Raw genomic sequence first — 24,644 nt, 5'->3', positions numbered from 1 at the left:
AAAGAACTAGAAACGTGTTATCAGTTCTATTTGTACTTGTTATGAAAAAATATTTTTGAATATATTGTAAAATTTAAAAAATCGTTTATTTTTGTGATTTCGTAAAAATATCTTTTTTTTTTTTTTGTTAAAAAATTATACAGTATATATTTAAGTGTAAAATAAAAAAAAGTTTCGTTCATAAAAACGAAGTAGTTTTCGGTTTACTGTGATTTTCCTGAATAACCATACTTCTGCGCGATTCACGAAAAAACGCCCGCTGCACGCGCAAGTTCGCGGCGAAGTATACCCGCATGCCAAGTGTTAACCAATGAACGTTACTATGTGAAAGCAGATATCCATACTCATTTTCCAATTGATCTAAAAATGTTTTAAATTTTCAGTCTGCAAGAGAACGATTTCTGTCCTGAATTAAATTAGTAATTTTGCAAACCTTGTCCATTATGTCTTTTAGTTTTAGGGATAAACCACATGATGCCTCCTGATAATACAGTGTAACATATGACATGTTATTCCTTCTTTTTGCAAAAGTCCCCGCGAGCCCAGCCTGTCGTAGCTCTAGCACCGTCAGTTACAATAGCAGTGCACTTGTCAAATCTGCCATACTGCTCTACTAAACATTTTAATTCTTTGTAAATATCTTCACCTTTTGTTGTTCCATGTAATGATTGTAATTTTAAAAGTTCTTCTGAATAATTATAGTTTTCACTTACAGTTCTTATAAAGATAAGCACTTGACTTTACCAGAAATGTCTGTGCTTTCATCCAATGCTACCGAAAAATAGCAGCAACTATTGATTAGGTTTTCTAATTTATTAGTGACATGCATGCTAATCTCGTTTACACATCGGCTTACAGTCTGGTGAGAAAGTGATACTGTATGTAATTTTCTTACCATTTCGTTCTCATTAAATGTTTGAGCCATTTTTATGGCACATTTTTTAATGAATTCTCCATCCAGAAATGCCTTCTTTGCCTTTACTATTTCTAAACAAACTTCAAACGATGCAGCTACAGATGCTTCTTGAAATTTTCGTTCTTGATTATAATAAATTGTTTGATGATCCAGCTGCCTTTTTCATTTTTTCACTAGCGGTATTTTCATGTCTCGCGTGTACAAATGATACTTTTTTTCATGCATGGAAAGATAATGGCGCTTCAAGTTATATTCTTTACACACAGCTATGATTTATAAACATTCCAAACACTGTGGTTTACCTTTCTTGTCCAGAATAAATAAATAATCCATCTCCCAGCGATCTTGAAATTCTCGATTTTCAGGGTTTATTTTTCTTTTATTAATAGCACTCATAATCATTAATTATTTTAATTAATAAATAAATATGAAATTAAGTTAATAATATTATAACTCAGTCCCCCCTCAACAAATTCTAGACAAGACTGCACTCGCACGATTGCATGTATCAACCAAATAGCGCAGGGTAGTGTGCGCATTACGCGCCAACCATAGATGAACAACAACCAACCACAAATATAATACGTGGCGCCAACCATCATCAGACGTTAAACGGATTGCTGCTGTATTCAGCCAGGTTAAGTGAAGTTACGCAAACTATGCCTTCTTTAAATTCAAATTAGATTTAAATTTTCACATAGTAAAATAATTTTATTATTAATAATTTAGTAACATAACTTTATTCATAGTAAAATGTACTCGAGGGCCGTAAAAATAATTTTGAGAAAGTTTCAGCAATTTTATATTGCTATGCTTTTTACAGGATTATTCTCTGGATTTACCGTAATTTCCGGAAGAAAGGCAGCACTCAAGAAAAATGGCGGGAAAAAAATTAAAATTACACAGAAACGCCGCAATAGATTAAATTGCGTATGACATCTTCGTGGGCCGTATAGATGCAAAAACTCAACCTAAGTCCTGATATATGACATACCAGTTAAGAAAAATGCATGAAATGAAACCATAACTCAAAAATAAATTAAAGGTAAGAAATGTATAGCTTCTGTGCCGTTTAGAGACATTTTCAAAAATTTTCCGCTCCCCAATTAAAAACTATCCAACAAGTACTTGTACCCTAACTGATGGGATCTGTATTTGGCAGAATGCCAAGAAAAATCCATTCATGCTGAAGGGGAAATACGTCAGAGTTCGTTATTGCGAGCCAGGTGGAGTCGTGTCCGCCTTTGAAAAAAATTGCAGAAAAGGCAGGGGTGGAAAGAGGATGGGTCCTGGAAGATTCACCGAATGGCAGAGGAGAGACTATTCAAACTAATGAGAATGTTGATTTGAAAGGGGGAAGAATGTTATTGTTCTGAGATCTCGTTTAGGGTGAATAAGGCATGTAGGTCCGTTCAAGGGAAAGAATGCAAACAAAATAATGTTCGCAAAAAGCAACTGAGTGGTCTTTTGTGTGGGAACAGCACCAATCTATGCACAATGACAAGGCCATCCAAACTATGTACAATGACCATCATAGGAAATATTTTATTTTTAGTGCACCTAAACGCCGCATGGGTAGAAACGCCGCACACGCCAAAAATTTAAGTTTTAAACACGTAAACGCTGTGGCGTTTCTTCCGGAAATTACGGTACTTATTATGTATTTGGGCTATCACTGCATTTGATGAAAACCAGTCTAATAAATTTTTATACGGCCCGCGGCCGTCAGTTGGACAGAACTGGACTAAAGTAATGTAATGTAAACTAATAGACTAAAGTAAAGAAATGTATATAGCATATACCCTAACTACTTTTTTGTTTCCATTCATAAGCATGTAATCATCACATAACCAAAAATAAGTTTTTTAAGGGGGTGTAGAGTAGCAGATCTTCCTGTGGCACACCCTGGGTAACTAGATCTGCTATGGTATTCAGAATCTAGCGTTTTTTAATCGTAGACACAATCTCTTACTCTTTTACGTGCTTCCCAGCAATGCTCATTTCAGCACGTTTTTCGAAGCTCTATTCAATCAGTGTGCGGGCACACTCACAGAATTAAAACGATAAGTGCTATCTTTAGAAAATTTTACCTGTGTACTCCTCTAGGCCTAATTAAACTGCCTATCTTTTTTTTTTTTTTTTTAATCCAAATTCCAACTTTAAAAGGTAGCGTGCTGGAAAGGGTTAAACCAATACTTAAGGAATAATGCTTCGACACATGGGAAAGTTTCAGCAATTTTATATTTCTATGCTTTTTACAGGATTATTCTCTGGATTTACTTATTATGTATTTGACCTATCACTGCATTTGATGAAAACTAGTCTAATAAATTCTTAAAGCTATTTTCTTATACATATATATGTAAATCTGAATATCTGCCGATTCGGTCTTTTTTTCCCCTGGAACACAGTATTGGTATTATTTTTAATATTTATTTTGTTATATCTGAAATAACAGATAAATATTATTTCACCAAACACAAGAATATTTAACTAAATATAAGATGAAAACAATAATGAAATATATTTTCATATGAAATATTTAGTTCATTGGCTTCTTGATTTGATTTCCGGTTATTTGTGAAATTGAAAATGCTGTATGTAAATATTTAAGTGCACCTGATGAGAAATTAAATAATAAATTTCATTTTGAAAAACATTAAAAACACACTGATATAGGTCATGTCAACTTTTATTCCACAATAACATTTCATACGTTACAAGACATAAAACAACATACTTCTAAAATAGACAGGAAACATAATTTTCCAAATTTTTAATAAAATTAGTACTGAAAAAAGTTTTTAAAAATAAATGAAGCAGCTGAAATAAAACAAATTTGCATAGAAAAATACAAATATTTTACTAATATTACATTCATTAATATTTAATCTCTGACTAAATTATAATAATGCAGTCCAAAAGATTAAACATCACTGAAGGTAATATTCTGTTTGAGATACCTGCATTTAAAAATGTTATTTTACACGTGAAACTTGTTCATTTAAAAAAAAAAAAAAAACCTCAGGATAGTAATCTTGAGATAATTATTGACAAAACTAATAAATTTTCACTATGATATTTATCTTTCAAAATGCAACAGAACTGCACATGTACAGTAGATGCTAAATGAAGCTATAGATTGATAGATTCGATTACGAAGAAGTTTTGAAATTTTTTATCTGCTGTATAAGTATCAAGATAAGGATGTTTCTAACCCTCAAATCCTGGTGTCAAACTTGGTATACAATCCCCAATTTAAGGTCCTAGAAACTCCATGTTAAACTATTTCGCCTTTATTTGTACATTTAACTTTCCCACAAAATACTAATTATACAACCTTCATTTTTGAAATGATTAATTGCAATTAAAGAGTATTAGTAAAATGACATTTAATGAATAGAAACCAAACTTGCCTTTTATTCTGATTATACAGTCAAAAGTCGTTAATTCGGACACCCATAATTCGGAATGATCTATAATCCGGACCTCAAAGCTACAAACTTTCTGCGCATGCATCACGTTGACGCATGCGCGTAAGACCTTTACCGCTGCGAATTTGCGTGTGCGCAAAATACGTTTACGAATGTGCGTTTAATGTATAACGGACGGGATAAGCTAAGCTAAAATTATCTAATTATCTATTTCAGTTAATGTTGCAGATTGCGTTGTTCCTTAATCTTCGAATTGGATCCGGATTATTATTTTTTGCAGACTGTTAGAGCAATTTTATAAAAGTAAGCTTGAACTTTCGATTATGTCAAATAGAATTTCCGGTATATATTTACTAATATGTAAAGGATATACAAAGCGAAAGTATCTTTCGGAGTCCATTAAACAAAAAGTGGAATTGCTGCAAAAAATGGATAAAGGCATATCCTTTGTTTATCTAAACTTTAACGTTTGTTTATCTTTAACTCCGCGGCCGCGTGCATTGAATTGGAAGTTGATCTGTCAGCACTATCCTTATCTTAACGGCAGATGTTTTTATTTTATTTGGCTTATAATTGCTTACTCAATGTAGTATTTCATCTCGTCTTTGATATGATTTAAATCAAATGCCTCGTCATTATAATTCGCTTCCGATAGCGAAGAAAGTAACAGAGGTTATTGAAAACGAAAAAATTTCGATTGACAAATTAGTCGGTATTCTCGACCCAGCAATTATAGGACTTGAACAGAGGAACTTTGTAACTGAACAAGAAATTATGTCTGTTTATAGAATTAAAGAGAATGTATTATAACATAAAAAACGAAGCAACTTAAACAACTTACATCGAAAGAAATGTTTAATAAAGTAAACAAATAAATATTAAGCTTTTTCTTTGTAAATTTTGATACCCTTTAGATCATAATTGTTCTTTATTTCGTAAATTACGGTTTCATATTTTTAATTTTATAATTTTTGCATGCCATTTTACCAGATTTAAACTGATGATCTATAATTCGGAAAAATCGATAATCCGGAATCGCCGAAGTCCCGACGAGTCCGGATTAACGACTTTTGACTGTATATATATAATACTAGGTTGACATTACATTTTAATTTCACATGAAACTACAATATCCAAAATTTCACTGAAAAATAAATGAACATTTTCTGTATTTATTTAGTACTAAACAGGAAGCACTCAATCTGACAGAGAAAATATCTGTAAAATCACTTGTATTTACTTTCACAGAGCTGCTCTTAACTCTGTAAATATGCAGGTCTTGTACAATCTGAGTAAAGGAATGAGATTTTCCTTTTCTAAATTAAGGTACATAAGTACTTAATCTTATTTCTTGGCAGTTTAATGAAAGTTGAGATTTGGAGAAGAATGTCCAGGAAGTCCAGCTTTGTATAGCCAATGCAATGGTACAGACAATTCATTACAGAGTTCTTTTGCTTTGCTACAAAATGTTGTTTCCTTCTTCACTAATTTTTAGAACTGAGAAGCTTCATCTGTTAAGTGAAATACCACTAACTTTAATGGCAGAATACTGTAGAAAAACAAGTCTTGCTCTTTAAATTAGTGTCACAGATCATCAGATCACATCAATAATTATTCATATAGGCTTCTTGGAGAGGAAGACACGAAATGAGGAAGCATGAAAAAAAAAAAAGGATATATATAAGATAAAAAATATGTAAATCAGCTTTATTATTCAATTTAACAATAGGCTTTAAATTCCTCATTTTTAATTTTAGTAATTACGTCTCTGTATTCTAGAAATTGCAATAACTTTCCGCGACTGTGTTATTTCTAGATCAATCTGATACATGGCTTGCATTGATGACGTAACTAATTGGGAAGTTGAACTCAAGATTTTGAAAACAAACTTTTCTAACCTAAACCAAAACATTCCTCTTTTGGCAATCTTCCATATTGGATAAATGTGCACTTAGCTTGTTGCCGCTTGGGCACTATTTTGCCGTGTTCTCTTCCTAATGTTGCTTCCTTTGCAATTTTGTATCTACCTACAAGATATACAATCAGTATTTTTGAGTCTCAGTATTTCTACATAAGTACTTCTTTAAATGTGTTTTCATTATATATACATAATGGAAGCAAATTTTAGAAGTACTGATGTAGCAACACTGAAACATAGAAGTGTAGCAATGTTGTTTGGCACACGTACTTGATGCTTAGAGTGTTAACCCATACTGAAGAGGACGAAGCCAGATAAAATTTCTTTTTATTTAAATTCACATTTGTGGTCACAATTCATTTGGCACTCTAGTCAAGCTTATTCAAAAACACTTATATTTTTGAATACTATTTGCAATAGGAATGGAGCACAAGTCATCCAAGCAGCACAGAAGGTAAAGCTAAAAGTATGCATTTATCCAGTACGGCAGTCTGAGAAAGGATTTCATTTATGTTAAAAAAGTTTCAGTTCTCAGAGTTTAGGTTCCCAATTAATAACACATCAGTGTTATGCAAGCTTAGTGGCATAGATTAATCTAGAAATGGCCCAATCCTGAGTGTTATTTTTAGAACAGAGAAACGAAATACCAAAATTATAAATAAGGAATTTAGAAGCTATTAATAAATTAAAATATAAAGCTGATTTACATATTTTTTATCTTATACATATATATACATATTACACAATTTTTTTATCTTATACATATATATATATGCATATTACACAAATTTTTTATCTTATATACATATTACACTATTTTTCATCTTGCATATATATATATATATAAGAAACTAGTTCAAGTGATGTTTAGTATCTGGAAACAAGCTAATTAAAATTTCATCAATTCGGTAGCAGGAATCAGTAAGTACGCAATATTGCACATTTTTAGAATAGAAAACCATTTTCAAGATAAAACACAACTGGCTCCAACAATGAAAAAGTAGCAAGAACATCATATCAAGTAGCTCATACTATAAGGAGCAATTAATTCTACCTGCTACAAAAGATTTAACAAGTACTATATTTGGAGATAAAATAATGAGAGACTTAAATTTAATATCATTATCAAATGATACTGCCAAGAATAGGACTGAAGATTCATCAAGGTCATATAAAAGACCAGCGAACTGCATGGGTGCCAAAAAAGTCAATATTATTCACTACAATTAGATAACAAAGCTCAGCAAGGTTTGTGCATAAGAGGGAAATATGTTGAGTGGTCAACCACATCGTGACATCACAGAGAGATCTCTGTCACTTTCTCTTGTACTACAGGTGGGTAGAAACTATGGTAGGCATTTAAAACAAATTTGCACTTATTTGAGCAATCTTATTTACTAGATGTTTACATTAAAGTGCTGGAGAAAGATATTAACTAAATCACAATTTCACATATATAAATATCTAATGAACATTTTGCATCAACATACATATATTTGCATACCTACAACTTTTAAAATATATGTTTAAAATGAAGGTATATTGAATAAATAAATAAATGCCAACATGAAAAATATATTTGCATAGTACATATCCTCATTCCTTTGATATATTTTACACTTAAGTGCATAATATCTAGGATAGTATATAAAAATATCAAAATAAACTTGGAATGATTTAAACCAAGGGCAAATTAATTAAGTTCAAAACTGAAACCCAAGTTATGCCTGAAAACTGCATTAATTCAGTGACAATATTTATTAAATTGTAAACATAACCTAAGCTAATTTAAATATCATACTGAATTCTGGAATATTGAGCTGGCACATAAAAAATTTGCAAACGCTCTTGCAAAAAAAAAAACGTTTTTTGCATTTGCAGAGTTTTTATACGTCAACTCACTATTTCAGAATTGTAAATATTTTTATTTATTTAGTGTACATTATGAAAATGTAATATAATATTTTATATCAAGATATATGGCTTTATATACATAACATACATAGAGACTTAAAGCATCTAAAGACATTATTAAATTGGAATCAAAGCAAGGCAATTTCTCAATAAAAATAATAATTGCAATTGTATATAAAACGTTTTACACAATATCTAAACAAATTAAAATTAGAATAAGAATTTACATTAGAACAAACTCGAAAAATAATAATGCGAAAGGGAAGATATGCAAATTTAAAAATTAAACTCCTTTTACTGAAAATCCAATTCAGAACTCTTCACGCGAAAATGAATTACAGCTTCACAAAAGTCGATTAATACGTTTTGAAAACATATTCATTCTTTTGGTTCATTTGAGATCGAAAACCGAAAAAAGTTCAATAAAATTTTCATTTAAGACATTAGAACTCAAATAAAACCAAAAAATCAAATCTCAAATATACCCGAATTTCTCTGCATGCTTTCAAAACACTTGGAAAAAGAATAAAACATAACATTGTGCCAAATTGACAACTTAAAAAAAAAAAAGACATTATGCAAATTGGCCTTTTAAAAAGCAAATTCGTCTAAAACCATTATATGCAAATCCAAAATTCAAAAGCAATTACAAACAAAGAGCAAAATGAGTTAGTTCTAATATGAATTCTTATTTTTTAATTTGTGTAAAACCTCTTATACACGGTTGCAATTATTAGTATTGTTAAGGAATTGCATTGCTTTGATTCCAATTTAATATTAAGTTTAGATGCTCTAAGTCTATTTTACTTCAATCTTGCAGCTATAGTGCAAGATGTTTTTTTTTTATTTGTTTTTAATTTTTAGCCTATTATGTTTCTTTTTGTACACACACACACATATATATATATACACATATATATTATGAGATTAATGTTTAAAAATAAAAAATACATCAAATAACACAAAATACAACAAAATATATTTTCTTTCCAAAAGTAATGTATTTGCATCTAAAATTTCAGTATAGGTAATTTGAATCAGTTCTGTTTTAATAAAAAAATACAATTTTTGACAGAGATATGCTGGACACTTCATTTTTGCTGCAGCTTAGTGTTTCCTGAAGAAAAATATTTAAACATTTCTTAAAGTGCTTAAGCTAAAAAAATAGCATACCAAAGAGAACAAAAGATAGTTTGATTTTCATACAGTTAGAAACAAGTATTTTGCGATATTAAGATATTTTCTTCAATTTATTTCTTCCTTTTCTACATTATGTTGTAATTTTCGTCAAATAAAAAGCAATTATTTTGTGATATTAAGTATTTTAAATTTATTTCTTCTTTTCCATGTTATATTGTAATTTTCATTGAATAAACTTAGTATTCTTTTTTTAGCTTTCAAATATTTTTGATTAACTAATTTTTTATTTAAATTCCTTAATCGTATGAAAGTTCAAATTCTAGCAAATGTTGCAAGTAATTTTTCATCAGCGTCGGAAAACTGCTGTTTAAGTTTCGACAAAGTCCTTTATAATATTTTCTCCCTTTCTTAAAGTGGAACCATTAAAAATTGTTCTTCCATTTTATTAACATGCATTTTCCACTCTTCAGATGGTTGAATGAGTCCTTCATGATATAGATGCTTTATCCACAACGAAACACAATTTGCATATTCTTTTAGTTTACACATAAATTCCCCAAGATTAGGATACTCAATATGATACTGCTTTGCTATCCAATCCCGCAATATAACTTAAACCACCATGTTCTGTGACAGTCATGTCCAATTTTAGTTCGGAATTTTCAAATGGGCAATCGATAATTTTGCAGTATCACTATTTTCTGAAAATGAAAATGACATATTGTCATTGTTTTTGACAACTTTTAACCAGCATGCTGAAAAACTTTTGAAATTAGATAATTATCTTCTAATCTACCTTTCATATTTGTGTTTTTCTGAAATCCAATAAAACCATTCTTGCCCAATATCAATATACTGAAATTGTATAAAACACCAAGAGGAGTAGGATGATCATCTAGTCCTTCTATGCTCCTTATCTGTGAAAATGTATTTTCGAGAGTATCCTGAATTATACGATGCGTTAGAATGTACGAGCGGTTGTATTTTCTTTCACATAATCAAAGAGACTTTTTAAAGTTGCGCTAGAAAATAGAACACCTTTATGAAATACCTGCACTGATTTTTTTCCAGTGCACCTCATGTTTTTCAAAGTCTTGCAAATTTATCTATTGCTGCATCCTGAGTTGTTACATACTTTTCGTAAACACAGTTACAAGGAAACCAAAACACTTCAGGAATATAACTATTAAAAATATAAAAGAAGTTATTTACTTCTTTTATATATGCATTTGCATAAAAATTAATATTTTCATTGGTAATTAGGTGCAAACACCATGATTTATTTTTATTCATTTGTAATGTTTTCCACAGTGCATGGCTAGCTTATCACTCACTACAGCTACAACTTTATATCCAGTTTCATGGAATTTTGAAATCACATGAAAAAGAATGGCATCTATCATCCTTCTATCAAAGTCTACAAAGAGTAGTTGCTTCCAGTTTTCAAAAAGGCCTCATGCTAATAGTGTTTGCAAATATGAGCCAATACTTTGTCGTGTTTCATATCATATTCATATATAGTTTTAATTTTCATTTCATCAAATGATGAAACTATAAGACACTGAAAATTTTCTTTACCTTCTCTATTAATTTTCATCATTTTTAAAGCATCGTCTAAAATAGCTTGCCACTATTGAAATAATGATGTCCAAGAGTGCCTAAATGTGGAAAATTATACTTTAGATTGTTTCTGAAGATAAAGATATGTCTTTCTACTTAAACAGCATAATGTGAATGCAATTTACAATGTTTCGTCATCCCATTTCACTTTCTTTTTCTGATCAATTAGCAATTTTTTCTGTGATTTAGTTGATGTTTCTTAGGCTGATTCTAACATTTTCTCTAAACTGTTCATTCCAATTTTTTGTTTGACGTTTTTGCTCTATGTTTAAATTTACTAGCCTCGAAAAAAGATTCTCACTCACAGGAAACAGAGGACCTCATAATTCCAAAGCAATAGCTTTGCATACATTTATTTGGCATGAAATCTCTGAAAAAAAAAAAAGAAAGTAAATAAATAAAAGGACTTTAAAAAGTAAAATTTAGTTAAATCCTAAGCTTAATTTTATGGAAAGGTAGCTACACTTCATTTCTTTCTTTTTAAAGAAAAAAATTCCCATGAAAGACAAGTTCTGAAAATAAGAACATTTCTACCGAAGATTTTATTTTAATGAGCAATAACTTTTTTTAATAAAATTATCCAGTTACTAACTTTAACTTAAGAACAAAATAGCTCTGCTTCATTTATTTTGATATCTGTGTGGCTCTGAAAAAAAGTGTAACACTTACTTGAACAAGGGAAGAGAGGTCATTTGGTTATATAACAGTTTATTTTTACAAGAAAATAACTGTTTAATTTTTTTCCCCTACTTCCATATCGCCCAAAAAAAGGGTCTACTTGTAAAATAAAACTGTTAGTTCATGAAAATTGCTGAATTATTCTACATAGATACACATAAAATCTGTTTGTTTACAATGTTTAATTGAGCATGTCTTAGTTAATAATATTACCAGCAAACCAGCAAACCTAGAACAGTGCGATATCCACCAAAATGAGATCTGCAAGACTGTCCACAAAATGACATTCAAATTTGAGTTATCTTTTTATTGCTTACACAAGATTTAAAATGCTGATTAAATAAAAGTGACAGCTGAAAAATTAAAACTTCTGTTTAAGAGGAACCCAAACTCTTTTTTAAAAAAAAAATTCAAAAAAGTACAAATTTTAAAGCTACAAAACATTAAGTCAATAAAACCTTAACATATAATAATGTTATATGGAGGAAACTGCTACAAAATTAACAGAATTATACAGAACAGGGGTGTTTGTGGGACCCCAAAAAATCCCCTGAAACTTTTACGGACTTACTACCGACATTTTGGAGTTTCGAGAAGGGGGGGGGAGAAATGAAAAATTACAATTATGAAGTATTGAATGACCTAATTATAAACGTTCAATGAATTACTTTTTTTGCAAAATTAATAACCATAAATTTTCAAACATATAAACTACTACATTTTATGTAAATATTTTAAATTACCTGAATTAATTCTTTATAAAAAAAAATTATCTAATTTCTGCTGCTTTTTTATATTTTCTGATGTTTGTGGGCTTGTCTTTCTTTTGTGGTGAACTTCATAATTGCAGAAAGGTTGACTTTTATTTTCCTCATTTACAGTTGAAGAAATTTCCTCGAGAACTGCACATGCAGAGGTAGAAGCAGTTTGCTTTTCTGCTAATGTAGGTTTTTCAGAGACTTTTATAGGTGACTCATCTGAAATACATGTTTTTAAGTCCTCTTGATATGTTTTCCAACTTCTGTTCATTTTCAGTAAGAGATCTTTGTGAATTGGATCAGTTATTGAATTTTTTTAGCCACATTTTTCACATGAGGTTTCTTTAGAAGCCATTAAATCATATTTAATAGTCTGCACTGCATCTAGGGAATCAATCTTAAAAGAGGTTCTATAGTCAGTGACAAGTGTATCCATTAAGTTGAATGCACTTTCCACTAATGGGCCATGGAAGCAGCTAAGGCAGGCTTTGACCAATTTAGCCAATGTAGGATACTTATAATCATTTGTGAAATCATCTTTTAAATTAAAAACTTTAGACCAATATTTATCAATTGTACACTTGACTTAATTTCCACTTTCATCAGATGTGTAGAGCATTTCTTTGGTGATATCAATATCACTCTGGTATAACCTTATTTCAGCTTCTACTTTTGACTTTTCATTATCACTAAAAATATGGGACATAAAAGATGATAATTTTTCAAAAGCTAATATTGTACTGGTTTTACCTCTTAGCTTTGGATCTAATGCTGTAAAACTAATTAGATATGAAAGAGAAAAATTTTGCCATCAATTTATAAATACTGGAATGTATTAAATGAAGCATTGGTTTTTTTGTTTCAAATAATTTAATATATGTGTTGAACTCTGGTAATACTGCTGAATATAATGCCATATGCAATAAAGTTTTGTTTTGCATAACAAATAACCCATTTAGTATTCTTTTTTTCCGAGCTAAAGCATCCTTTGTGAGTTGTTGGGAATGCAAGCAAGAATACACCCCTTCAACAATTTTTTTCTGAGCTGCAGAAATATTTCTTTTATTGTATACAGTTTCAACATAAGAAAAATAATCCCCTTTATCAGTTTTATCCAAGTAGTGAAAATAAAATGCAATAAGAGCATCCCACAGATCTTTGATTCTTTCTAAAACACATAAAATGTACACCCACCTATGGTCTGGTCTCTTCAAGGGCTTAAGTTTTTTAATGGCAAGGGATTCACAGATTTTGAAAAAATTTTCTCTTTTACTGCAGCTTTTCATATCAAAATAGATGTCATCAAACAAATCTTCTAAGTATCTATCAAAACATGAAGCAAATTTTTTTGCACAGTTATTAGCTGTGTGACATGTGTCACCATCAATATCTAATAAGTGGGGTGCTTTGTTTGATCGTAGTCTGGTTTCAACACCCTTTTTTTTTTTTTTTCACGCATGGTGTTACATGAGTCCATTAATACACTAATTAAGTTTGCCCATGGAATATTATTATCTTCAATAGTATTAACAGCTGCTTTAAAAACAGCTTCTGAATTGCAAGATTCCATCTTTAGAGATGCAAAATGATGAACTACAACTTCATTTTGATTGTTGTCATAAAACTGCACCAATATTGCCAGTATACTTTCTTGAGCATTGCTAGTACTTTCACCCAAATTTAGAGAAAATGGAGTCTCCTTTACAGTTTTAATGATATTTTCCTCAATAGTTTTGCGAGCCCATATTTCATCTTATAACATGCAGTAGTCCTGGACATTTCCAACGAGTTTAGTGCCGTCTGATCGCGGCTCAACTGCTTGCAGAGTTCAATTAAATTGGGAGCTGCATCGAGAGAAAGAGAATTCTCGGCGATAAACGAAGTTATTAATACCGCTTGCCGTGCTTTTCTTATCACTATACCCAATGGCCGAGCATCAGTCTCCAGTAAGTCATCAGTATTTTTTGAATTAGCATAATTACTTAAAGTCATTGAATGTCTAATGCACTTTGAATATTTTATGTGCGTCACAGTTTTAGAATGATTTGTGAAAGCCTTGAATCCTTCCCCCCCCATACTTCAGCAGTGAGTTACAAAAAACACAATATGCTTCTCGAGCAACATTTATTTCCTTGCACCATGTGCCGATGGTATCCCCATTACCATCTCTCCGTTCAATCCAATTCCACCTAAATGCATTCCGGACACCTTCTTCTAATTGTATAATATCACTATTTATATCGAGAAATTTCATAGTGAAATTCTCTTGCGTACATAAATAAAAAAAATATTTCAATAAACGAAACGAAAAATTTACACGTGCATCAATAAATGAAACGAAAATTTTACACAGCGGCGAAAAAAAAGTTAAGAAGCAATCAATGACAAATAGCTAATACGGTAAAAAAATCCCCCTTCTCTACTTATTGGCGCCACGCCAGGAGAGATAAGACCTTTGAACCCAGAGTCACGTGATCGCACATCTGGTCGAACGAAGTCTCTCTTTTTTTCTGCCGTGCTTACTTGCCGAAAAGAATCCAGAAGAGAATGTCCGAGAACCGGGGGAATGAGTCATAACTCGCAATAAAGAAAGAACAAAAAAGAAGTTTTTTCCCCCTTTTCACACATTATCACTGCCTTTGGAGAAAGAAAGGAAAAGTTTTCACCACATACACTGACCTTGCATTTTCTGCTTTCAAAGCAAACAAAATTACCCAGATCAAAATAAATAGTTCATTATTATTCCTACTTCCTTTTGAACGACGATCCCCAGAATTTCCGGGTATCGAAGTTCAAAATCCCTGGAATTGCGGGGTTTCCCCGGAGCACAAACACCCCTGTAATATGTACCCTATGATAATTCCAGTTCCAGGATATCATTGAAATTATTTCTGCTTATAACAGATGAGGGAAAACCCCTGATGAAATTAAACACGACAACATCATTTTCTTCTGAACGATGCAGCTATACGTATGAAAAAGGCAGATGAAACACTTCTCAAAATGTTCTATCTGAAATGAGTCGTAAATGCTTTGCGTGAAAAGTTCATGAATTGTTGCCAGACGTTGACAAACCTATTTTTATTCTAAGAAAGATATTTTTAAATCTCTGTTATAGTGAGAGTCTTTGGAGAGACTGCAGTTGATATATTAGTTCTGACAAAGTAGCTAACATGATGATGTGAGATTGTTATTATGCCAAGCAGTAATAACTTTAGGGGGCATGACAGCGTGATGGCCCAAGATACTGAATACTGAAGATTCAAACTTGGGTCAAACTACCAGTATTCAACAATTGTATTGCTCAACTGCTTGTAAACTTGAACAAAAGTATAAATATCTTGTTAGTGAAACCCATGACTTGAGAAAATCGGGAAAATTTATAAAGTTTTCAAGATGAAAACATGGTCGATTTCATTATGAATCCCATGATTCTGACATGTTTTAAATACACTCCTGCTACACGGATAGATCATTGTTCTGCTTTCAAGAGATATATCATGTTAATGTAGAATCTGAAGGAAAGTTTAGGTTATTCGAATATGGCAAAGAATATCGGCTATGGACCTGAAGAAAGATGCCGTTTTGAACAACTTTCTAAAGAAAACTGGCTTGTATTTGCATTACATATGAGTAAAACTAGAAAAATCAACCATGCAGCACCCTTTAACCATGATATGAAACCAGATCAAACTATTAGTATTCAATATCAGTTGTAGGAAAAATCTGAAGAAAATGCTTGCAATATCATGTAATCAGAAATTAACTATGTGTTGCATAGCAGGATTACTTTTGCAAGTTTCGAGGTAGAGAATACTACTTTTTTTTTTTTTTTTTTATATAGGTATTTGGCCATGGTATTCATTACATATATTCTCTGTCATTCATACGGAATACTAATATTTTTAGTAAAAAGGGTCTTTTTCATTAAGTGCTTTGCTTATCGATATTCTCAAAATTATGTTTAATGTGCTACTGTACATTTAATAGATTAATAGATTCATTACTAAATAATACATTTAAAACATTCATTTTACACTTTTTCAAAGTTGTTTTTTGAATTTACTTGCTGATAGCTTAAAATATATTTTATTTTGAAACAACTGTCTTTTTCATAATATATTTGACAATGCCAAGTATCTTCAATAATATTCAAATCCTTTAAAGTAGCATTGTAAATAAAACTAGAATAAACATTATACATCTTGTTATCTTTCAAGATTCCTTCAAACTTTGATTAATAACTCAAAGCAGTGGTTTACTAACTTTGATGACCCTGGAAATACATAAAAATATTTTGTCATCTCAGAGAACCAATAATATTTTTTTTCATTCTAATCATCTATTGTATATAAACACCTAGCATCCTCTGAAAAGTAATTTTTAAAAATGCATTAAAAATATATCAAATTTTTAAGCAAAAAAACTGATTTAATTCTTATTATTTTAGGTAAAAACAACAGTAATAAAAATAAAAACTTAATTATTTAAAACGGACATTATTGCGGCCCACGTTAATCTCAATATGGCTAAATCGCAGAATAGGCTGCATCAGTCGATGCTGTGTTTACTTCTCTTATGCTTGGACACGCCTTTTTATGACGTAATATTGGTTACGCCTCTCCTTAAAAACAAGTTATAAGTATGCTATAGCTTCGTATTTAAAGAAAACTTAAATGAAGTTTTAACTGAGTTGAAATGGTAGGTTTATAATGTCTGCGCGAGATTTTTTTAATTATAAATCTACTTTTGTGTGGTGTGTGGTAATGTTAGCATTTAACGCAACGAATTATCTCTGACAAATGTATTATTAAGATACCAAACGATTCTCTGACAAATGTATTATTAAGATACCAAACGATTGAAAACGATCATTACCAAACGATTGAAAATATTGAATGCATGAGTTAAAAATTATAACCGTAACTTTTGAAAATACAGAAAAGAATTCTTTTGCTTAAAGAATGTTTTGATTATTGATGAGTGTGTCAAAATCGGTGCTTACTGCAGAATGGATGAGTATCTGAATCTGGATTTTTTTAATCAGTTGGAGCGAAGAGGCAAAAAGAGTGTTAGTGAGTGGTGTATGGAGAAAAGTTTGATTGCAATATCGTATAGTAAGTGCCCAATTTGTGGAACAAATATGAAACTAGTAGAGAGACGGTTTTGAGACGTATAGACGATTTTGAGTGGTGCGCAATGCCAAGTTTGTGCAACTCTGAGATGTTTTTTTTAAGTGAAAATTGATCGATGTGCACATGGGCAAAACCAATGCTGCGCGATGCCGAGTTTGTGCAATTCTGAGATTTTTTTTAAGTGATAATAGATCGATGTGCACACGGGCAAAGCCAGTGTGGTGCGCAATGCCGAGTTTGTGCAATTCTGGGATTTTTTAAGTGAAAAAAGATAGATATGTACATGGGCAAAGCCAATGTGGTGCGCAATACCGAGATTGTGCGCGATGCCGAGTTTGTGCAGTTCTGGGATTTTTTAAGTGAAAATAGATCGATGTGCACATGGGCAAAGCCAATGTGGTGCGCAATGCCGAGGTTGTGCGCAATGCCGAGTTTGTGCAATTCTGGGATGTTTTTTTAAGTGAAAATAGATGGACGTGCACATGGGCAAGCCAATGTGGTGCGCAATGCCGAGTGTGCAATTCTGGGATGTTTTTTTAAGTGAAAATTGATTGATGTGCGCATGGGCAAAGCCAATGCTGTGCACGATGCCGAGTTTGTGCAATTCTGGGATTTTTTTTAAGTGAAAATAGATCGAAGTGCACATGGGCAAAGCCAGTGTGGTGTGCAATTCCGAGTTTGCGCAATTCTGGGGTTTTTTAAGTGAAAATAGATCGATGTGTACATGGGCAAAGCCAATGTGGTTTTGTTTTGTTTTTGCTAGAACGCCCCAACCCGCCTGATCACAAAGTGATCTTATGGTCCAAAAAGGGGTGTCCCATTCACACCACAAGCGAAGGCAGCCAGAGACCCGGAGAGTCCCCCAACAAAAGTCAAAAAGCCAGATCAGTAAAAAAGAACAACTAATCCAATACACGAAGCAACCTTAGCATTTAACTCAAAATTCAAAGCTCCAAGCCCGGTATTCTGAGTAACTAAAAATGTTAGTATAATCAACTAAAGAAAACAACATCCAGCAAGGTTGCCATACAACTATATAATTTTATTTTTTTAAATTTATTATTATTTTTTAAATGGCTGGATTAACGACACAACAGGAAAGAAGAAAACCAAAAATAACTAAATCAAGAAAACTGTATTAGTAAATGTGGTGCAATGCCGAGGTTGTGCGCGATGCCGAGTTTGTGCAATTCTGGGATTTTTTTTAAATGAAAATAGATCGATGTGCACATGGGCAAAGCCAATGTGGTGCGCAATGCCGAGTTTGAGCAATTCTCTGATTTTTCTTTAAGTGAAAATAGATGGATGAGCACATGGACACCGAGTCTGTGGAATTCTTTGATGCTTTTCGAGCGAATACTGATCGTTGTGTAGAAGAGAAAACGAGGTTGTGTGTGATGCCGAGCAGTAATGTAACTTTATTTATGTGCAATGTTTAACATATCATTAGTGTATTTTAAATTTGTATTGTTGTTTTAATTGTGAATTATATTTAAGACGTCATTTTTCATTTAAATTGTATTTTTAATTTTTTAGCTTTGATATGTTTATAACGCTTTCCGACTTACGACATATATCGATAGCCCGATGATCTACTCAACAGTAGCAAAATTGTTAACTTTAACTCTTGAAGTAACATTTACCTCATATTTTAATACGTAGTGTTTGGTATCGTAATTGCACTTGATAATATGAGTTCATTGATAATATGTGTGTGCGTGTGCGTATGTGAAGCATTGCTTAGTGTTCCAAGTTTGTAGTATTTATTTTATTATATTTTCTTTCATTCTGAGAAATTAGATTTGGTTGATCTTTACATTACGGTAACTGGTAGTTTGGCGACATTTTGGAGGCGATAAAGGTTACTACCTGGGACTTTGGTAATAATGTGAGCAGTACTGAGTTCCGATTACGCATTATTTTGTGTGGGGGAAATGAGAGATCATGGAATATGTCATGTGATATTAATGGACGAATTACGGTTCTTTAATCGGAAGAGATCATGGGATATGTCATGTGATTTTAATGGACGAATTACTGTTCTTTAATGGGGAAAAATCTGGGAATTTTGTATTTGGCTTTATTCTGTGTTGTGTGAAATAGTGTTTGTGAATTTTTGGATCCCATGGCCGTAAGTAAAGTGAATTCGAAATGGGTATTTAGTGGTATTGAAAAGGATAGTAAGAAATGTATTTTAAGGTTGTGTGAGAGAGAAATAAACATGTTTTATTATGTTACTTATTTTACGTGGTATCTTGCTTTGAAAGATAAGTATGATTTTAAAGATTCTGAAAGAGAATGAAGAAAAGTGTATCCGCCACGTAATGAAGATTCTGAAGGAGATTAGGTAAGTTAGTATTTTTAATTATTTTTATGCATTGTTGGAAATGTAAGGTGGAAAGGAATTTGGTATTATTGGGAAAATTGTTATTAGCAATGATTTAGTTTAAAGTAATTAGGATTGTAAGGTAATTTTTATTAATTGAATGTATGTGCTCATGTATATTTTAAGTGGTGTTTTTGAATTTAATTATATTTTAATGAAATGATAGTTATTTTGTGAATTTTATACTTGTAGGAATTTGGTGTATGTTTAAGTTGAAATAAATGTGCATGGAAATAATTTAAATATTTGATAATAAATATTTGTAATGCTTCATGTATGAATTCGTTGGTGACGTGTATAATGTAATAGATGATTTAGAGGTAAAAGTTTTTGGATATTTTATTTATTTTATATGTGGAAATGTTCATATTTGTAAAGGGTAAATACTTTTTCGCGATCATGTAATTTCATATATGTTCTTTTTACCGGGTTTAAAGATTGAGAAAATTGTCATGTATTTTCGTGAAATTTTTTTAATTTATGAGATAAAAGCAGTGTACATGGATATAGTGAAGAGTGTGCGCAATGCCATTTTTGTGCAATTCTGGGATGTTTTTTTAAGTAAAAATAAGTCGACGTGTACATGGTTCAGTGATATTTTAATGAAATGATAGTTATTTTGTGAATTTTATGCTTATAGGAATTTGGTTTACGTTTAAGTTGAAATAAACGTGCATGGAAATAATTTAAATATTTGATACTAAATATTTGTAATGCTTCATGTATGAATTCGTTGGTGACGTGTATAATGTAATAGATGACTTAGAGGTAAAAGTTTTGGGATATTTTATTTATTTTATATGTGGAAATGCTCATATTTGTAAAGGGTAAATACTTTTTCGCGATCAGGTAATTTCATATATGTTCTTTTTACCGGGTTTAAAGATTGAGAAAATTGTCATGTATTTTCGTGAAATTTTTCGAATTTATGAGAAAAAAGCAGTGTACATGGATATAGTGAAGAGTGTGCGCAATGCCATTTTTGTGCAATTCTGAGATTTTTTTTAAGTAAAAATAAGTCGGCGTGTACATGGTTTATGTGTATGTGTTATTTTGAAAAACGCGTAAGGTGTATGGTATTGTGCACTTTTTCCGAATTTTGCAGTGAATATTTGTCATGATTAAGCAGTTTTGTTTGATAAAATTTCTAGCATAAGTGTAATTCGGCTAGTAGATTGTTGGAAGAAGTGTTCAGTATATAAGAAGAAAAGAAACATGTCTTTACTTCGTGAAGACAAAATGGCGGCGGGGAAAAAAAAATAGAGGTTTGCTGTAGGGGAGTTGGTCGCCAAATTTTCGCCAAAAAATCTCCAAGTTACCATAATGTAAAGATCAACCTTAGATTTTTTTATTTATTAATGCGTAGAATTCTAGCATAACTACACAGAATATGGCGTGATTTAGGAATTTTAGAAACTGATATGAAAGCTGTGTAATGATGTTCATATGCAATAAAAAATATTCTTTTTTTATTAATGTAAAGTTTAAAATTTTTAGAAGTAATGAAAATTGTCTAATTATTGGTATGCAAGGAATTATGTCGTTACGTAGCAAGAAGGTAATTTGTAAAAATGATAAAATTGAAATGTTATACAATATGAATTTAAATTTAAAAAAATATCTTATTTGTATAAATAAAAAAAATTAATAAAAATAATTTAATAAAAATCTTTGAAAATATTGAAGCTCAACAAGTATTAGAGACTGCGACGTTGTTTATCGTTTTAATAATTGGTAGAATTCGCTCACTGTATCATGGTAATTTTAAATATAAACAATTTATTATACTTATTATCAGTAACGCCTAAGTTTAAATGTTATAAATGTAAATTAAAAGTAAAGAATTTGGTATTAATTTACAATAATAAACAATTTATTATTGTTATTTTTAAGAGAAAATAGAAAGTACACGTAGCGTAAATGCGAGACTACTAAGGTCCATGGAGACTACATTGTGACGTCATAAGCTAAGTCCCACCCATTAATGGACGTTACACAGCTCCTCCTACTGAACTTTGTTGATGCAGCCTATTCTGCGCTTTTACCTCATAATATTTTAGGAGCCGCGTGTTTAAAGTCTTTTAAAATTACGTAAAAACACAGCCATACTATTCTAAAAAGCCGTGTTATATTCACCCCCCTCGGCCGATTTTCACCACCCTCACCCGCTAGTGACGCACCGCTAGCCAACGGAGCCCCGAACAGACGAGAAATATTCTCTAAGAGCGAATAGGGTTGCTACCTCCGACAAACCAATTCGCCGGGTTACCAACTTTGAACTTATTTTGATAATATGCACTAAATATCACGTTTAAGAGGTTTACTTTCATGTGTTTAATATCTAATAAACGTTACGCCGCTCACCGTCGACGTCGATCAAACGCTTGTGAGCTTGGCGAGTAAAACTGCAACGGCGCCAGCTGGTGCTTTGCGGAAGAAAACCCTCACTTTTATATTATGCTTTCCAAACACAAAATTAACTTTAAGAAAAACTTGCACCCTATTCATCCCGCCATCAAAGCTCTTATATCTACCAAATTTGTTAAAGTACAGAAATGGCGACATGCGTTTACAGCTCAGTATTCAGGGTAATTATAAATAACAGGGTTATCACAAATTTTCATTAATGGCGCCCAAAAGTTGCCAAAGAGGATTAATACTAAAGCTGTGCGGAAAGTGTTTTCAAATCTAAAATAAAAAAAGTTCTACATACGGATCAGTCTGAACGCACTTATTAAATGGAATACTATTCACTCACCATAACTGTTCTATTTATTCTAATTAACAAGAATTAAAAATTTAAATAAAATGTAGGAAATATACAAGAAACAAACTATAGAGAATATATTACTTACCAAAACGATATTCGAAGGCGACACAAATTTTCTGATTCCAAATTGAACAAGAGCATGTTCACTTCAAAAACTCAGTACAATCCAGTACGAAATATTTTCTTAACAATTAAAAACATACACGTTACGTTTGCTCAAAATGCGAATATTAAGCAAATTCAAAATAAAAATATGTTTAATATAAATCACGTAAATAGCAGCACAACCAAGACAGAAACGAACGCACTAAAATACAAGATGGAAGATTGCCAGCTTTACTTGTTCACCTGACTTCGCTAATCGTTTTGTATATGAAGCAAAGAATCTTGAAGTACGCCTTGTTCGGAGTCTAAAACGGTAGCAAGCTGGACGTATTATTTTTATACACTAGCCAATTTGTAAGCAATATGTTGCATGAATTGATGGCAAGAATCAAATGCCCAGAAACAGTTCCGTTCTCCGACTCTACAACAATATATTCATTTAACAATTTCGAATAAAAAATAAAACATCAACCAATGCCAACTTATACGACAAATATATAAGTTGGCTTGCATGAACACACAAACCTATGGAGACTGCCTCCAGACTGCAATGATTATCCCCAAAGAACTATCGTCTACACGGTCGCCGCTTTTTCCGGATGGCCAGACCGTGACCGGTCACATTAAATACAGACTTCATCCTTGCTTTGCCCTTGTACGAAATTTCGCCATAGATTGCGCCAAAAGAGTCTCATTTTCCCGCCAGTTTCGTATTACGGTGTGATGTGAAGCGTAATTGATATGAGAAATTACGTGCAAGTAAACTGTATTTTTGCGTTTGCAAAGCTAGAAATTATAAATCGGCTATGATTCATCTAAATGAAATGAATATGGGATTTGGAAACAGACGGTCTGGGAAATCTTCCATTAGTATTTCAAGATTATCTGAAAACGTTTCATTTCAAACGAAATGAACTTCCTCATTGTATTTAAGATTTTAAAAGTGTTAACTGCTACTTTTTGATAAATTTATGGATTTCCTTTCAATTTCTTTTTATTGATGTTGGTTCGCCCTATGGTTGATAAAGAATAAGTCTACACCGTTTTTCTTCAGAACGCTTTGTATATATTATCATCTGTAAGACATTTTAATCATTTAAGAAATATTAATAAATTATTCCAAAAGTGAACCTTTTAACTGCTTAGTTTCATATATGCACTTCAATAAATATACTAATAAAATATAAATGTAAATTTTTTCTGAGTTCATAGTACTTTCAGAAAAAAAAAAACTGAATGTATGAAATGTAAATGAGATACTTTTATTGATTTCTCCATTTACTGCAACAATGTATACATAACTGTTATCACAAAAGCTGAATGTGTAGTATTAATGAATATATATATATATATGTACTGTACTTTTATCACATAAATTATAGTTCTTAATCTTAATAAATCAACTGCCGTGACTAATAATGTATTTTGATGGCTTCTCGCAGCAACTTGAAATGAAAAATTTTATTTTGTACACAAAATGCATAACTCTTATCATATAAATACATACATAACTAAATATATACATAACTCTTATTATAAATAAATACTTACATGTGCATAAGTACATATACTCTTATCATAATAAAAATATATATACAGTATCTTTATCACATAAGACTATAGTTTTTAATCATATTAAATCAACTGCCCAGACTAGTAATTTATTTTGATGGCTTCTCACAGCAGTTTGAGGTGAAAAAGTTTATTTTATTATTCATCATAACTGTGGCTGTTTCCTCAAATAAAAGATGATTGAAAATTCATATTCCAGTAAGAAAATGCAGTACCTTATTAACACAGGTTGAAGCAAGACTGGCACTTTGCATCCAAGTAGGCATATTAAGTATTGTGGGGTCTTGCTAATTGCTGA

General features: G+C 31.4%; 1 long non-coding RNA gene across 1 annotated transcript; it reads right to left on the bottom strand.

Moving 5' to 3' along the window:
• Positions 1–3,590: 3,590 nt before the first annotated feature.
• On the bottom strand, positions 3,591–23,437 carry LOC146993419 (uncharacterized). The gene is made up of 2 exons (XR_015038755.1): positions 22,755–23,437; positions 3,591–11,312 (listed from the first exon to the last, which is right to left on the bottom strand). It is a non-coding gene; the product is annotated as an uncharacterized LOC146993419 (long non-coding RNA).
• Positions 23,438–24,644: the final 1,207 nt, after the last annotated feature.

The sequence above is a fragment of the Stegodyphus dumicola genome, chromosome X1 (genome assembly GCF_044657685.1).
Source record: "Stegodyphus dumicola isolate Sdum_Otavi_A_Nest chromosome X1, ASM4465768v1".
NCBI classification, from domain to species: domain Eukaryota; kingdom Metazoa; phylum Arthropoda; class Arachnida; order Araneae; family Eresidae; genus Stegodyphus; species Stegodyphus dumicola.
The sequence above is the reverse complement of the archived record's forward strand: the minus strand, read 5'-3'. Positions and strand labels throughout refer to the sequence as shown.